General features: G+C 37.2%; 1 protein-coding gene across 11 annotated transcripts in view; it reads right to left on the minus strand.

The window, feature by feature from the left end:
* Window positions 1-17,536, minus strand: part of ppfia2 (PTPRF interacting protein alpha 2) — a 187,480-nt gene that overhangs the window by 49,184 nt on the left and 120,760 nt on the right. The window lies entirely within an intron of this gene.

Raw genomic sequence — 17,536 nt, forward strand, 5'->3', positions numbered from 1 at the left:
ATCTGTCTTGCTATAACCAGACGGGAAGGATTGGGATCATGTAAAGGTAGCCTTCAAGGACAATAACTCACATTGGTATTGATCTAAGCCTGTTCTTGACTGCAGGGCTTCACTGATTATAGTTGGATAATTGAAAAGGACTCGGTCCAGCTGGGCATCAAAGAACCTTACAAAGGTCTTGCGGTAGTTGGCGAGTTGTTGAGTTGTGAGTGCTTTATGGGGTAGTATTATTAAACCGGGTCTACACAACGCGCAACATTAAACTAAAATTTTACTAATAGAGAATTCTTTGTAGTTTGGCGCATATCGCAAAAACTCTAAATAACATGAAAAAGATAGATAATCTCATTTTTCGTGATGTCGTGTGTTAAGAGTAACAACTGAAAAGTAAGTTCACTTGGTAAAACGAGACGGTCCTCACTGCAGAACACAAGATCCAGGGGGCGAGATTCGATCCAGATCCAACTCCTCCCACTTAATATACTTGGCCGCAATTTGGAGTCAAGTTGCACCCCGTTGTGTTTAGTGTACGCCTGTCAGTCATGATCACAGTTATGTAAAACCTACCCTAAATGTAATAAAATATGTTATTAAACATTCCCTAACCCAAACCCTTGTCCTAAATCTAATAAAATATGTTATTAAAGTTTGTCTTCAGAAAGTTTGTTTTTCCTTTGAAAGAATAACTTTAGTTACAACTCAATGCGGAAATGGTAGAGCAACAACACGAGTATGACGCAAAACTGCTGCAGAAATCTGTCAGCCAATCAAGACGAAGTGGGAGGAGACTGGATCCGGTGTCGACAAATCATAATGCAATAGCAGACTGGATCTGGATCCAACCTTGCCCCCTGGATCTCGCGTTCTGCAGTGAGGAGCTACTGGGCACATTCTTGGGAACATTTGGGATAATGTAAGTACACAACTGCATGAAATATATCACACTGTGCAAGTGATTTTTGGATACTTCATAACAAAATTCTTCCATATTGTGGCTTTAAATCAGTGATTTTAATTTGTACAAACATTTTTCATCAAATTAGTAAATTTTAACATCATTTAATGCCTTCATGGCTACCCATAAAAAAGAAAAATCACTCTCTTGAATAGCTTATTAATATCAATAATTATCTTATTAATATGAATTGATATTATTAAAATCAACAATTTTTGCCTATTACTTTCCTGTGTAGATATTGACAAAAAAAAAAATGTCCACACAGTTTTGTAAGACAACTAAACAATTTCACAACAATGTTGCAATATAGGAATTATACTTAAGATTTCAATATGAATTTAAACATTTCTCATTCTCATTTCACCCAGATTATTTGACCTATCTAATCTATATTGATTTTACAGTGCAGCTCAATGCTCCTAATGTATCTCAACAATTGTTTTATTTGCTTCTATTTTATTTTATGCTCTGTATATAATTTTACGATGAAAAAACATAAAAAGGTTATCGATTCAAAAATTGATTTGACATTTTTCAAAATCTTTCCATAGAATAATGGCTCATGGAATTACCTCCACCAAAAGGCAATACAATATATTTTATATGCAGCAAACTTATTTTATCTTCATTTTTTTGTGTATTCGATTGTATATAAAGTACACAATGGCACATCTCTCTATGTCTAATTTTATATATAACAAACAATTTTAGGAAGGTGAGAAGTAAAATGAAGAAATTGTACTCAAATTTAACTTTGTTTGTGGGGGAAAATAACCGGGGAATCAGAGCAAATCCATCACGTGTGGAGTTTGCACAAAAAAACAAACAATCATCAGTCTAAATGTCTTATTGCGTGATGCTGATAATGGTCAAGGGTGGTTAGAACCGAACCTCAGGATAATATGATGAGATTTATCGCTTGATGGTTTGTCACGACAGTTGACTTGTCCGGGCAACAAGCTTATCATAATTATTCTCCACAGACAGTACTGAGAAGTCAGGAAGGATTCATTCAGCCTGCGGACTTCATCTCCAGAATATCCTCAAGAAAACTGACTTCATTCCTACACATTGTTATACCCAATACAGTCGGCCCTGAAGCCTGCTTCTGGCAGATGCCCATAATGACATGTTGAGGATACTGCTATCAAGTCACTAAGTTCAGTTTGGCACACGCGTCACTGTGGATGAGTTAGCAGCAAAGCGCTAATTAAAAAGGGTTGATTAGAAGGTGATGGTGCAGAGGTGTTAGTCTAAGGGGAGAGACAGGCATAATTACAACATGTTCTACTCCGCTTTAAACAACGTTCAGAGAAAAAACGGGATAGACTTGTTAAATTTAAACAGCACGGTGTTGACAAGAAGTATTTTTACCCAGAAATTCTAAACCTTTCACTAAATAAGGTGCCTTTGCCAGTAAACAAACCAGCACCCGCCTGACTGTTGAATTCTCTCAACAACTCAATAAAATGTATTCACGGTCTCATGTGACTGATTAATGTCAAACAAACACCATTGGTTCTTATGTGTCATGTGACTGATTGCTGTCAGTAAGTTTTAAAATGACGTTTTTTAAGGAACAGTTTGTTGCGCTGTTTTCTTCTTTAAGGAGCTTGACAGCCCTGACGAAGCGTAAAAGATGTCAACCAGTCAGCTTGAAAGCCTAGTCGCACCTTATTCGCTGAAGAAGGATCTTATTAATTCCAAAAGTCTTTTTTCAGCTGAATAAGAGAGCAGCAGGAATGTTTTTTGGAGCAGGTCGTGAACCTTAAACGCGAAGCAAGTTTTCAAAGCTTCAGACAACCTTTAAATGCGCTCGCTGCACTTGAGCAACACTCATGTTTAAGTGGCGGCAAAGGAACATCCCCAGAATGCATCGCAGTAACCAATGAAATAAAACTGTAGACAACTTACACAACCAACACTAAGGAAGCTAGAAATTTTAACGACTACATGGAAGATATACAAGCCGCTGACGCTTTAAACTCTACGCTGAGGATGTGTTTTGCTTGTGATGAATCTTTAATGGCTGCTCTAAAGCTTTATGCAGACAGTGTCTCATGGGGTGCATGCGAGCGCAAAGATGTACCATACATTGAACAGAGTTCTCTGTGTTTGCACGCAAGGCTTCAGAAAATAGTCTTTAAAATATACAGTAACAGGAGAATTGGTATAAAAGGTAAAGTTGTGTTGAGAAGTCAATTATTTAACCCAAGGCAAAGAATAAAGACGTCAAGCATAAAACCACTCTATACTGCAAGAACTTGTGCTAAAGAACTGCTTCCAAAAATATTACTTTCAAAAACATTCTGCACTGTACCACTGATGTCGAACAAAACAACATACAAAAAATATTCTGACAGTATAGCGTGTGACAAGAGAGTGCCACAAAATACAGTAATTTAAAAGAACATGAATAGACAACACATTCTTTTACAGTGTTACAGTACACTGGCTGCTTGAAACAACCAACAAAGAACATTTCATCTCAGTCTGAAAAGTGTATTACCTATCAGAATCAGTCTAAGAGCTGCACACAATGAATCTTACCAGTTCTTGACTTCTTGAGTTTTATTCATGATTACTTTTGTAATGTACAAATGGAAATAAACAGATACATGTTACCATATAACGTGCACTTTGTAATTACTGACTGAATATTTAGATGACAACGTGTACTTAAGTCTTCTAGAAGCAAATATTACAAAAATGAAAGGAAAACATTAATATCTTTAATAAATTATAAAAAGTAAATAAATGTGGTCTTTTTGACCACGTTGCTCAATTTATAAATCAATATCATACGTTTACTATTGGAATTAGGATAAGGGAAGATCTCTTATTAGGCTGTGTTCACACTTCTTTTTTGACAAGAAAAAGTTGACAATGGCGCGTTTTTAGGGAAAAAAATGCTCACAATGTTGTGGTTACGAATAGCAGAGGGCGATGTTCAAAGATAGCATTTGTGCACGAAGGCAGCTTAGAGAGACGGGCTTCATAGGCAGCGTAACGGAAGTCTATTTGAATTAAAAACAGAGAGCTACTTTGCAATAACCAATCACATATTTAAAAACTATAATACTAATTTCTCGCTAGAAATGCAATCAAAAGTTATTGAAAGTGAAAATCAAACTTACATGCATATAAAACTATGCTCCAAACGGGCACTTTCGGCCGCCATTTTATTTTTTCGAGCTTGAGCCTTCTCGACCAATCACGCTCCTCGCATGTTGTTATGGAAACGACAGGTCTCCGTCATTGGTTAGCTGTGAAAAAGGTGCTTGACATAGGGTGTTTTTTCAAACTCAAAACACACTCTGAGCTGCAGAAAAAGACGCTGGCGCAGGCGTTTAAAAAAGCGCTCAGGACTTATTTTAAAAACACTGTTTACCCCATAGGATTATAGTGTAAAACAGACGCTAGCAGCTTCAAAAAAGAAGTCAAGTGTGAACACCGCCTTACCCGTCACTATGGTGCAAGGTGGTGTAACATGCTAATTAGCATGTTCGTGACGTCATTATGCTGAACTTTCATTTACTCTCTGAACTAACTATGTTTTAATACAACTGAAGGCCCAATAAAGGTGTTGTTGTTTATATTCATTTATATATTTAATGTTTCTGTTGTCAGACATAAAATAATAATTAAAGACAAATGCTTATGTTCATATGCCCGTTCAGTAATAATGACAGGTGCCTGTAAAAGGTGTTTTGTACTCACTCACAAGCTGCGGTTTGGTCATGAATGTGCTGCTTCCGCTCACTGTACAGAGAAGACGCCGAGAGAGGCATTTTCCGCTCACTGAAAGCTTATGCTTACCCAAAAGGACGCTAGTCACTTTTCTGAGGGAGAAAACTCTGTAAAAACCGCACCACTGCGCGCCTGTGTGTGTATGCGTGCACGCGGCACGACACGGGGGTCTGATAGACAGATGCATCTGCACTGCGAGTCTCCGCTGACCGTTTTCCAAAACAGACCAGGCATTATTAAGTAAGCTAATGAATGGGAAATGAACGTCCCTTCGCGATAGCGTTCAAGGAAGAGCATGTAGCCTACCTCCTGCCGCTCACAGTCAAGATCAGTCCATTCACGATCACGTTCTGATGAAAGGAAATGATAAAACGGGTCTAACAAATTGCCCTTATTGTAATATAATATTCTTATATTTCTTCAGATTTTTCTGTCAACTGGTAAAAAAAAGTGGAATAGGAGAATTTTCGGTTAACGCCACCTCTGTAAGGTACGTGGTAACTACGCTTTGTTTATTTTTACTTTAGGTTAGGGGTTGCGGCTTTAAAGAGCTAGAACATTAAGTAGAATCCGAATCCTTTAAATTCCTATGCCAAAATATCTATTAAAGGGTACATAACTAGGGATTTTTAAGGTCCTACTTTGGTTTATGGAGTGTCCAACAACAAGTTTATGTACATAGAAGGTGTAAAAACACGATTATTTCATAATAATAGGCAGTTAATCTTACCTTACTTCTTGACTGACTCTCAAATGATTCGTTCCGAGATTCATCTGTCTAATCCCCTCCTTTCCGCTAGCCTAGTCTGATGTGATTGGTCTACCGCGAGTGAAGCTCAAGAGCTACAGCGTTTGGGGGAGAAGAGTGAAGTTTTCACGTGCAGTCCTAGCAAAATGTAGGCGGGGACTATATGTAGTGACGTAAATCCGTGGCGGTTCGCGAATCGGACTAGGGACGACTCGATTGCGTGATTCAGAGTCGACTCCCTTGTTATTCATTCACCTTCGGATTTACAACTTGACAGACTGCTTACTTTCAAACACGGCAACATTACACACTGCGTGAAATGTAATTTTCATAACCTCATGTTATGTACTCTTTAATGTGTCCAAGTAAAATCGTCACCATCTGTAAACATATTCATAAACTAGTAGGCTCTTGCACCCCACAAGTTTCTGCCTGATTTTCCTTTAAGACCGGGCAGCCCAAATACTTTTGAATGCACAAAGCAGAAGAAAGCTAAATTACAAAGAAATAGTATCATTTGCACAAGCATTTCTCATCTGCTTCCACCCTAACACCACAAGGTTTCTTTAAGAAAAGAAATTTGCCTTGTAATCTTTTTTCGAGCAAAAACGTTGGTTTAAATTGCATACAATTTTACAGAGGCCAGCTATGACTGACCCCAGCTCAGTGAATACTCCAACAAAAGCTAATGAATCACCAAGAGGGAAGATCAATATAACAAAATGCAGCCATCTTATTTTCCCTCCTTTAAATATTGAAGGTCATAAACTATGAATCCAGCAACTCTTCGAAAACCGTATATGTACCTCCACAAATCTCAGCGTTGAATCTCACTAGTTCTTCGCCATGCGAGAACCAGACATGCAAGAACTTGGGTGAAGTGTTCCTTTAAGGCTAACATATTTATAACAAAAGCAAAATAAATGTACTTTTAAATTCACGGGCCCTTTAATACAGTAATAGATTTTGTTCTCAGTGACACTGCATATAAAATGTTACTAGTTTGTTACTTATCTATAAAAACTACAATTTTTCCTTTTTTTTATTACTGAAAAATGATGGCAGCAACTATATACAGTATATTGTTTCTAATGGGATAATCTGCATTTAAGTTTGTTTTAATTACACAAGCAAAGGCACTATAAGAGGTCAACATTGAATGAAATCCTAATGCGTATTTTTTTAAATACCATGCTAAATTTAGCATCCATCGATTTAAGTCAATTTGTAACAGAGGCTCCCCACAGACCTGACCCCCCATAATGAATCCATCACTTTCTCATCAGGAGAGCATCTATTCAAGCCCCATAAATCCATCAGCAGCACACAGTCATGTCACACATCCACTCTAGAACTGTCCCCTGGCATGGGCGTCCCTAAGAACCGAGGGGTTTGTGTGTGTTGGGAGACCACTGTGCTTGATTTACTCTGACCTTTGGTTGAAGTAGTTGGTAGAGGGGTTGTTGCTTGAATGTACAGCATCCATAAATCCACAGAGGGAGTAATTACGACCCGGGGATTTAACGTTCCACACGGACCCTGCCAGCTAATTGTGTCCTCTGCGTGACAGGCGGTAGAAAGTACAGGGACCGGGTACTGACAACAACACAACAAGCTGCTATTTTGGTTTAGTTGGCATTGCTTAAATGTTGGATTAGGGATTTTAACAAATCCTAAAACTACAGTACATGTTAAACTGGTACCACATGGTAAATCTTGTGCTATTAATATTTTATAATTCAACTGGCTGGTGATAAAATAGGTGAACAAAAATCCTGGTGGATTCAAGGAGGGACCTGATAACCAGCTCTTTTGACTTGGTCCGTTAAAGGGAAAGTTCACACAAAAATGTAATTCTGTCATTATTCACTCACCCTCATGTCATTCCAAACCTGTATGACTTTATTTACTCTAAAGAACACAAAAGAAGATATTTTGAAGAATGTTGGTAACCGAACAACAGCGGAACCCATTCATTTAAAATGAATGTACAAAAAAACAATGCAAGTGAATGGGTGCCAGTTAAAGGGGTAGTTCACCCATATGTTTCAAACCTGTTAAACACAAAGAAATATATTTGGAAGAATGTTAGCAATTTTCAGTTCTGGGACATCATCCACTACCAGAGTAGAAAAAAAACATTGAATATTTTTTGTTCTGTTGAACACAATATGAGATATTTTGAAGAATTGAGGAAACTTTCAGTTCTGAGGCACCTTTGACAACCATTTTAATATTTCCTACTATGGTAGTCAATGACGTCCCAGAACTGAAAATGGCTAACATTCATTTTCTTTGTGTCCAACAGAACAAAGTAATTTATACAGGTATGCAATTACATGAGGGTGAGAAAATGATGATAAGATTTTTTTTGGGTGAACTATCCCTTTAACGACATTCTTCAAAATATCTTCTTTTATGTTCTGCAGAACATAATGTTCTGCATAATGTTTATGTCATACAGGTTTATAATGACAAACGTATATGATTTTTGGGTGAGCTGTCCCTTTAAGCAACCATGTAGAAACCACACAGAACCCCATAGCAACCATCTAGCAACCACATGGCAACATCATTAAAACCAATCGGAGCATCTCAGCAGCCAAACAACAATGCCCTAGGATTGTGGTAGCATGTTTTATAATAGATGTAGTTATTGTGACGCAACTAGGGACCATCAAACATCAGTGGAGGAAAAAACAAAAAACAGCAGGTTACCTAGAACTACAAAGAATCTAATTGTCTTGTCTTGTCTTTCATGCATGTCATGCAAACCCAGCATGCACTAGCAGCATCCCACAGAGACAACACAGCTTGTTAACCTCCCTTCACCAGCAAGGAACAAAAGAGAGACAGGAAATGAGAGCAGAGAAAAGTAACCACACTGTACTTTCGTTTTTTTTCCTGCAAAACAAAGGTCAGATATTTGAGTTGTGGAACATCTGCCACTTGTTTTCTTATTCATGAGATATTTGCTGCATTGGTTATGCAAGAAACCTTTTCTCAGCATTGCAGGGCACTAGAGTTAAGGGCGACTGAGAACACGGCTCCACCCATCTGTAATGACTGTCACACATTCTCAATTTAAAACCAATCTCGTCGAGCACTCAGGCAGCGAACGTGGCAAGACACACGCAAATATCAACCTATGCATGCCAGTAATGTCCAAAACCAATAGTTTAAAGATGCTTAGTTTAAAGAAAAATGTATTTGATTAATAGACATTCTACATGAATTAGGGCTGAAAATGGGTAATGTGATAATCACCAGTATTTTGATTCAAATTAATCACGATTAATATTTATTATACTACTATATTTATTAATAATACGTATTAATCTGACGCTGTTGAACTGAACAATTTCTAAACATGTGCTTGCTATCAGCACATTAATAATATGGCGACATTGCTTATTTTAAACACAATACGATTAATTGTGCAGCCCTAACAGAAACACATTTCTGTACATTTTTTCAATCATTTTAATGCACGACTGTCCTGTGCCAATTAAACACCATTTCTTCCCTTCTTTTTGGTTTCGCGTGATAATGTGCTCTACTGTAAACAAAAACAGCAAACAATAATATCCAAGATGCCGATAAGTGGGGTGCTATGCATTTTCCTTCTCACTTCGCAACATGCTAACCTCAAACACTAATATATTAATATTATTGTTTGTTTTAGATGTAATGCAATGTGTCTACACGATTTAAGGTTAAAAACGCTGTATTTTCCACATACCGTGCATGTTTGTATCATCTCTTTGCCCCGCCTCTCTGAACCGCGTGGATGTTTTACAAAGCTCATCTCTCTGAAAGGGAGGTGTGCTATGATTGGCCAGTTAACCAGTGCATAGTGATTGGTCGAATACTGCAAGCGTGTGACAGAAATGTAACGCCTCTTACCATATTTGGAACATCAGGTTCCTCTTCTATTGTACTGACAGGTACGCCCATCTTACTAGCGTATACATTTGGGCGGTCTTAGTCAAATCATACCACGAACTGAAGTAGATTTGTGGGGGTGTGGTTACACGAGGCATTTCAGGTGAGCATTCGCTTTTAGATAGAATGCATCTTTTGCTCCGACACTTTAAGTTTTGCAATTTTACATGTCTAATACATGCATGGGCAACTTATAACACACCAAAAACACAGAAAAACACGTATTCGCGCCACATGACCCCTTTAAATGGCAGCTGCTTATGTAGACAGTAGGTAGCAAGGAGGCTCAGTATAGTAGGTTCTTAGTGTATGACCTCTGCACATAAATATCTGCAATAAAAGTCAGTCTGCCTTTGAGAGTGGACAAAAGCAGAAAACAATAACTGTCAGATCAGATAACAACAGCCCTGCGTACGTCTCTGTAAACACCCGATAAAAGCACAGGGCGAACATCAGCGCAAGTACCCATAAATCACAGCTACAAGCAGGCGTAAAAAGCTGTCGATTGGTTTGAGAATCTTATGCGAAGAGCCTTTCAAACTCTGCTCACGTCCAGTGAGGAACCCTTAAGGAGATCATTCAAAGAGAAGTTAATCAGACTCTAAAGCCTGATAGGAGACCCAATATAGTTTGGCTGATAAACCAGACACAGACAGATTTTCATGCTTAACCCCTCTCAGCCTTGGAACGAGCAAATGTATACTGTAGCCAGCCATATGAAGTGGTAGATGGAATTTATTTCTATGAATTTTACATAAAAGAATAAGACTATAAACGTATTAAAGGTATAGGCACTCAAGGGAAAGTTTATCTGTTAAGAATCCTAACCAGCCAATCAGAACAACCCATGTTGTTCTGAGACAGAGCTCGACAGCAATTGTCCCCATTTGCTTTTAACTGTATGGAAAACAGCATCATGGCAATTTGACAAAAAATCCTATTTAGTGTCATACGACGACAGTCCAATAGAATCAAAACAAAGAGGGCAAGTCAATTACGATTGTATGCATAACAAATGTGTCTCTTTTAGATTTGAGGGCATTTGTGCGGTTGTGTACTCCTTGTTAACAAAAGTCATTTTTAGAAGTAACATTTCAAATGTACTGTTGTTCTCTTCAAGGAAAATTATTGATAACCTATCTTGCACGCATGGGTGTACACAGTTTTGTTTTGTCAAAATGTCTTTAAAGAAACCTTAAAAAGTATAAATCCAGTCTGTCTTTCAACAACTAAATACTGTATTTGTGTCTTTGTTTGTACTTTATATCATTTCACGACCATCAGTTGCTTGCAGAAAAGTGCCTTAAAAGTGTCTTTTTTGCTGTCATGCATGACGCAAACTTACAATGTGAGATTCTGCAGGGCTGTGACAGAAAATCAAGGCTAATGGAAAAAAGAGAAAATGTAACAAACGATTACACGTCACATTTCAACTTTCTGTTCCAGTAGAAATAATCTCACCAAAACTATTTGAAAAGCACGACTTTAAGAACAACTTTAAAACTCCAGAAGTGTTTCCTACTTTGTGTTCCTTATGCATCAGATGTTCCGCTAACGGTTTGTAGATGTCATATCTGAGGACGAAGCAGCGGTCACACTTGACTTTTCATTCCATTGACTTCCATACGCATGTTAATTTGAATTTCGCTGCCTTGCAAAGTTCAATTTTTGTGAAGGCTGACCTGCAAATTCGCGTCACGTGAGTGCGTGAGACCAATAGAAGATCAAAACGTCACAGCGTGACCTCTCGGTACAGGGAATGTCAAAACTGGAGGAATCGCTCCCGCTCTTTTTCATACCACCGTCCAAACAAATTTCAGATGCTTAAAGTGAAGTCTGACCGCGGCATGAGACTACCATCCCTAAGATTTAACCACTACACCGTACCATCCTCAACACAACTGTGGACAATGCTGAAAACTTTGGGATTTAAACCTTAAATTTAAACCTAAAATGTTTTTCCAACCTAAAAAACCTCAAATCACTCCAGATTTCTACATTTAGCTAAACCCCAACACAATAATAATCACTTCAACATCCAGCAACTCTTAGAACTTCAACCTATAATATCCTACATTTAAAACTATTCAGAAATGTTCCGCTCGAAATCCAACTTTCTTTTAAAAGGCTATTTGCTAAACATTTTCACTCACTGATGCTCTTTTTTGCTCCATCCCTTTTTTTCCAAAGAGGCAATTCTCTCTTTTTTGAATGAGAGGGGCAGCGGGTGAGACGATGGCTATTTGCGCTCGGGTTGACCTTTGGCCTCGCTGGATTCTGAATCGCAGTCACTCTCTCGGGTGGCCTGTCTATAAAATGAGCCTATTTCATTGAGTTCTTGATGTCTGGGCACACTGATCTCTTTTCTCATTACACTTTACTTTAGAACAGAGAGCTCAATTGAAAAAGGAGAAGACAGAGAATGTGTTTTAGAAGCACAGATGGGACCTAAGACGAAAAATGCACCCAATTGATTTTACTGAGTCGCACACCGGGGCGTCAAACATGGCGTGGCCTTACAAAAAAAGCAATTGAAACGTAAAATAATTGTCTACAAATCAACAATGCGTTGAAAAAGAAGCTAAACGGTGTATAATTTGTTAATTGCCTGTAATTGCACCTATTACACTACAGCGAAAACATTACAAAGAGATTCCTGGAATGATACTCAATGGGTATAGAAAGTCCTGTACAAAGTAGTAAATAAACAGCAAAACACCAGCCAAAAACACGGCTCTTGTTTAAAATGTACGCTGACATTTTTACAGAGCTTGCATTGCGATACCATCTGTTAAGAGTTCTCTACAAAACTACAGAGCTTTGTTATTTAACTGCATTGCTAGTTCACAACAACACCACAAAATGAAGCCAGACCATTATGATGGCATTGGGTAAACAGCGTATTCAATTTTTAACATGCCTCAGGGAAATGTGTTCATTATTTAAGGGTAAAGTCGGTCTTTTTATCTGTTAAAATACTTAACCAGTTTATTATGCAGAGACAACTTTAATATTGATCAAAAAAATGATATTCCCAAAGTGTTAAAACATGGTGGCGTCATCAAAACATTGCAGTGTTTGTTGCTGCATGTATCCAAAGATAATATATATTAACAAGATGCGCTTTTACATTCCGATACTGTATGCAGTTTTACCTTGAAAGTATATTTGTTATCAATCTCACAATGGAAAATGAAACCATGTCTGTAACAATCTTCCTTTTAGTTCACCTCAAAATGAAAAACCTCTTTCATCATTTACTCATCCTGTCATTATAAACCTGCATGACTTTCTTTCTTCTGCAGAACACAAATAAAGATATTTTGAAGAATGTTAGTAACCAAACAACACTGGTCCCCTTTGACTTCCAATGTATGGTGCATTAGTTATTATAGTTTTGATTTTAGTTTTATTAAGTTTAATTCATATTTTAAATTAGCTTTTATTTTTAGATTTTTAGTTTTTATGTTAATTTAGGTTGTTTTAGCAATTTTGGTGTATACTTTTGTCAATTTACTTGTTTATTTTTTATGTTGCTATATAAGATGAATTAATTTTTGTTTATTATCATAATTTTAGTGCTTTAAACTTAGTTCAGTTTATTTTGAATCAACATTTCAATTTTCTGTTTAGTTTAAGTTTTTGCAATCATTTTTTAGGTCAATATTTTATTTGATTTCAACGAACAGAAACGTTTTCAAAATTTTAATTGTAATGAACTAAAATAACCTTGATATGGTCACAAAACCACGAAGACATTTCTCAAAATATCTTGTTTTGTGTTTCACAGTAGAAAGAGGGTTTACAACCACATGAGGATGAATTAATGATGACAGAATTTTTATTTTGGGGCGAACTATTGTAAATGCACTGTAAATACATTTATGTCATCTCTAAACATCATAACATTTTTTTGGGGGGTGAACTATCCCTTTTCAAGTATTCCTATTGTAATACTTAGAAAAGAAAAAACTGGTATACCTACAATATGAATGGTATTACAGCCAAGCCCAGGTCATTATGGTATCTCAAAGAGAACAGATAACCCTAATAAAATGTTTGACTTCTGCGTCTTCATTCTCCATTACAGAGTGCACACCCATATTTACACAACCTTCAAAACTTCTGATGATATTTTCAGTGTTTTCCAAAGTCGTACACCTGGCACACCGTCTGATCCACATTTGTGTCTTATGTGTTTTACGATCATCTTTTTATCTTGCATACACTACTCTTCCATAATATAAATCTTCAGAGGGTTTAGGCTGCATTAGTTAGATCAACCGGAACCAAAAACACAACTGATGTACTTGTTGCATCAAAGAGTACAGAACAGTACTCTACTCTCAGCCAGTCTTGTCTCATTGTTCCAAGGTTACCACAGCGAGCAGGATGCAGTTCATGGCCTGACCTGATGGTAGAGCGGAGAATGGGAAGTGGGGACCTGACAAGAGCTGAGATGATAGAGCTGGATAAAGAAGGACGCGGTCTCTTGACATGTCTTCACCACAAAACTTCAAATGCTATTAGATTATTAATGATAATCTTAAACTATAATTTATTTTATTATTAAGTTTATTTATTTTATTTAGCCTTGTTGTGCAAGCTCTCTGGAGCTTGTGCAGAGGCAGCAGCTTTTGCCAGAGGGGAACTGGAATCCCCTGGTTGGGCCTGGGTTCTCCTGAGGTTTTTTTTCTCGATTAGAGTTTTGGGTTCCTCGCCACCGTTTGCATACTGTTTTTGCACTATCTGCCTGACCGGGGGGGCTGCTTTAGAATTCTTAAAGTTTTACTTAATTAATATTGCATATAGGAATTTATATCTGTTATATTTGACCTGTGCTTCTCTCTCCTTTATCCTAAATGTGTGCTCTCACTGAGCGTGTGTGTGTGTGCGTACTTGTCTGTGTACGTACGTGTGTGTATGTGTGTGTGTGTGTGCTGTCCGTGTGTGTGTGTGTGTCTCTAGTGTCTCGTGTGTGTTGGTGCGTGTGCGTGTTGTGTGTGTGGAGTGTTTTGTGTGTGGGTGTGTCTGTCTTCTGTGTTTTCAACCTTTTCTTGTTTTTGCAGGTACAACTTTCGATTGTTTTGCTTGTAGTCATTGTGTCTCATGTACAGCTGCTTGTAACAATGAAAATTGTAAAAGCGCTATATAAATAAAGTTGAGTTGAGTTGAGTAACAATGGAGCATCTTCTGCTCCACGGCAGCTTATCTGCTCTGCCCAGCCTGTTCTTCCATATAGACTACATTTGGCACTTGGTCGGCCCATGTCATAAGACCCTAACATAAATTGGAAGCGCTCTAAAGCAATAAAGAAATTTCAGTTTACAGCCAGTCCGACACGTACTGAAGTCCCCTGCGGATAATGGCCTGCCGTCACATGAGGCCAGACGGTCTGTAAATAAAGTCCCGTCGTCTGTGCCATGCCAGAATACGCCAAGCCAATAAAAATTTAAAGGTCAGGATGGATTCAGTCTTGGTCCCTAGAGTTATGCCTGCTATGAGGCAAACTGGTGCAATGCTACAGTACATCAAATCTGTTAACTGATAGACCAATAAACACTGACTTGTACGATACCAAATCAGACAGACAAGCAGACAAACACACACTGTGGTAAGAGGTGGGAGTGCCAGGGCCTGTGGCAAGCGTTCACAATGCATTAGTGTGACGTTTGCTGCTGTGAAACTTTGCCATTTTCTTAAAGGTCTCTTGTGTGGTGCTCTGCACATAGTGAAAGATTCATTTTTCGTGGGATATATTATGTGTTAAAAAACACCGAAATAAAACGTCTTGTTGTCAAGTTATTATTAGTTTAACACTACGCATTAGAATTATTATACTGTATATTTTATGATAATTATTATTATGATTTTTATAATCATCAGAAAATCATTTTATTAATACGGTTTTATTATTAATTATTTTATGATTAGATGTCATCATTAGTTGTAGTACATGTATAGGGATAGTTCACCCCAAAATAAAAATTCAGTCGCCATTTACTCATCCTCATGTCGTTCAAAACCTGTATATGAGTCTAACAAGGAGTACACAACCGCACAAATGCCCTCAAATCTAAAAGAGACACATTTGTTATGCATACAATCGTAATTGACTTGCCCTCTTTGTTTTGNAATGTGACGTGTAATCGTTTGTTACATTTTCTCTTTTTTCCATTAGCCTTGATTTTCTGTCACAGCCCTGCAGAATCTCACATTGTAAGTTTGCGTCATGCATGACAGCAAAAAAGACACTTTTAAGGCACTTTTCTGCAAGCAACTGATGGTCGTGAAATGATATAAAGTACAAACAAAGACACAAATACAGTATTTAGTTGTTGAAAGACAGACTGGATTTATACTTTTTAAGGTTTCTTTAAAGACATTTTGACAAAACAAAACTGTGTACACCCATGCGTGCAAGATAGGTTATCAATAATTTTCCTTGAAGAGAACAACAGTACATTTGAAATGTTACTTCTAAAAATTACTTTTGTTAACTTCTGTGTAACACAAAAGAAGATATTTTGAGAAATGGTTTTGTGTCCATACAAAGGAAGTCAATGGGGGCCAATGTTGTTAAGACAAATAAATTCTGTTTACACACGAGATGTTATTCATCGTGAAGACTATTTAGAGTGTTTCTTCATTTGAACCAATTTCAAGTCATGATATTGCATTTGTACAGTAGCTATTAAAACTCTCCAGTAAACCAAGCCAAATGTTTTACGCTTTCAAAGATCATTATATTGTGGTAAAAAAAACGCTCCCACACGTTGTACTTCTCTCTTAGCTCCTTTTCTCACTTTCTCACCCTACTCCTTTTTTTAGTTCTCAGTATTTATAGGCACAATCATTTTCACGTTGTTCAAGACTTTCCTTTTCTTTTATAAAAATGTTTTGTAAATTCCACATAAATCTGTACACTACATTCCAAATCTTCTATAGTCATATGATAGGAACAGACAAAGTCAAAGCTCTTAAACCTCATTCACAATCGTGTTCAGACTGAAAATGGGATCTTGAAACATTCTCTAAAAACAATAATAAACATTAAACATACAGTGTGGCTTAACCCTTAGAACAACATGTTATCTTTGGGTTAACTATCCCATGAAATCTGAATTATGCTTATTTTTGCACCACCTTTGTTACAGTTCATATTCTCTATCTCCCCTTATACATTTTTTTTTTGTAGTATTGTAGGATATTGTGCAATAGCCTGTCCGCACATCCACACCTCTGTCACAGTTGGCTAGCTATAGGAAGGGTTCATTGAAATATGGATTCTGAACGGTGTCGTCTCTACTGCAGAAGAATGCTGGAAGAGAGCCATGCAAAGATAAATGAGCATGACTGAGTTATAGAGAGAGTATGCGTGCAAGGTGATACAATGAAATGTTTTACACATACGCAATGCAAAGAGTTGCAGCATCCAGCAAGTGAAAATATGTTTTACATGTTTAAATGGAACATTTAAGCAATGCAATAAGTGACAGCAATATACTGTAGGTTTTGTATTTAATGTTAGTGCCTTAAAGCAATGCAATGCGCGGTAACATGTTTTCCATGTAAATGTGATGCTTTTAAAAAAACGTAATGAGAATAAGAATATGCTATTGGCATATAAACTGAATTAAAATATACTTTACATACAAAGCAAAGAGTTAGTCGCTCTCTTTTTTTCCGGTATACCTACAGTACATATATTTATGCAATGTACATCTAACTAAAAGGAGATTGAGGCTGGTTAAATACCGTCCAGGGGCTGTGAGATCAGAAGTATAAACATTTTTTAAATGTGCATATAGCATTATGCATAATGCAATGGTTAACAATAAAATAAGAATTTTAAGTTTGCATATGTTGTAATTTTGCATGTAGTTTTAGGTAGCAGAGAGGCAGATGAGACTGAGAGAGATTAATGTGAAACGTATGTTGATTATATCAATTTCAGTTTGACTATAGCTCAAACTAATAATAATAACCAAACTTTAAGCACNTAATGAACACATTTCCCTGAGGCATGTTAAAAATTGAATACGCTGTTTACCCAATGCCATCATAATGGTCTGGCTTCATTTTGTGGTGTTGTTGTGAACTAGCAATGCAGTTAAATAACAAAGCTCTGTAGT

This window comes from Triplophysa rosa, linkage group LG24, assembly GCF_024868665.1.
Source record: "Triplophysa rosa linkage group LG24, Trosa_1v2, whole genome shotgun sequence".
NCBI classification, from domain to species: Eukaryota; Metazoa; Chordata; class Actinopteri; order Cypriniformes; family Nemacheilidae; genus Triplophysa; species Triplophysa rosa.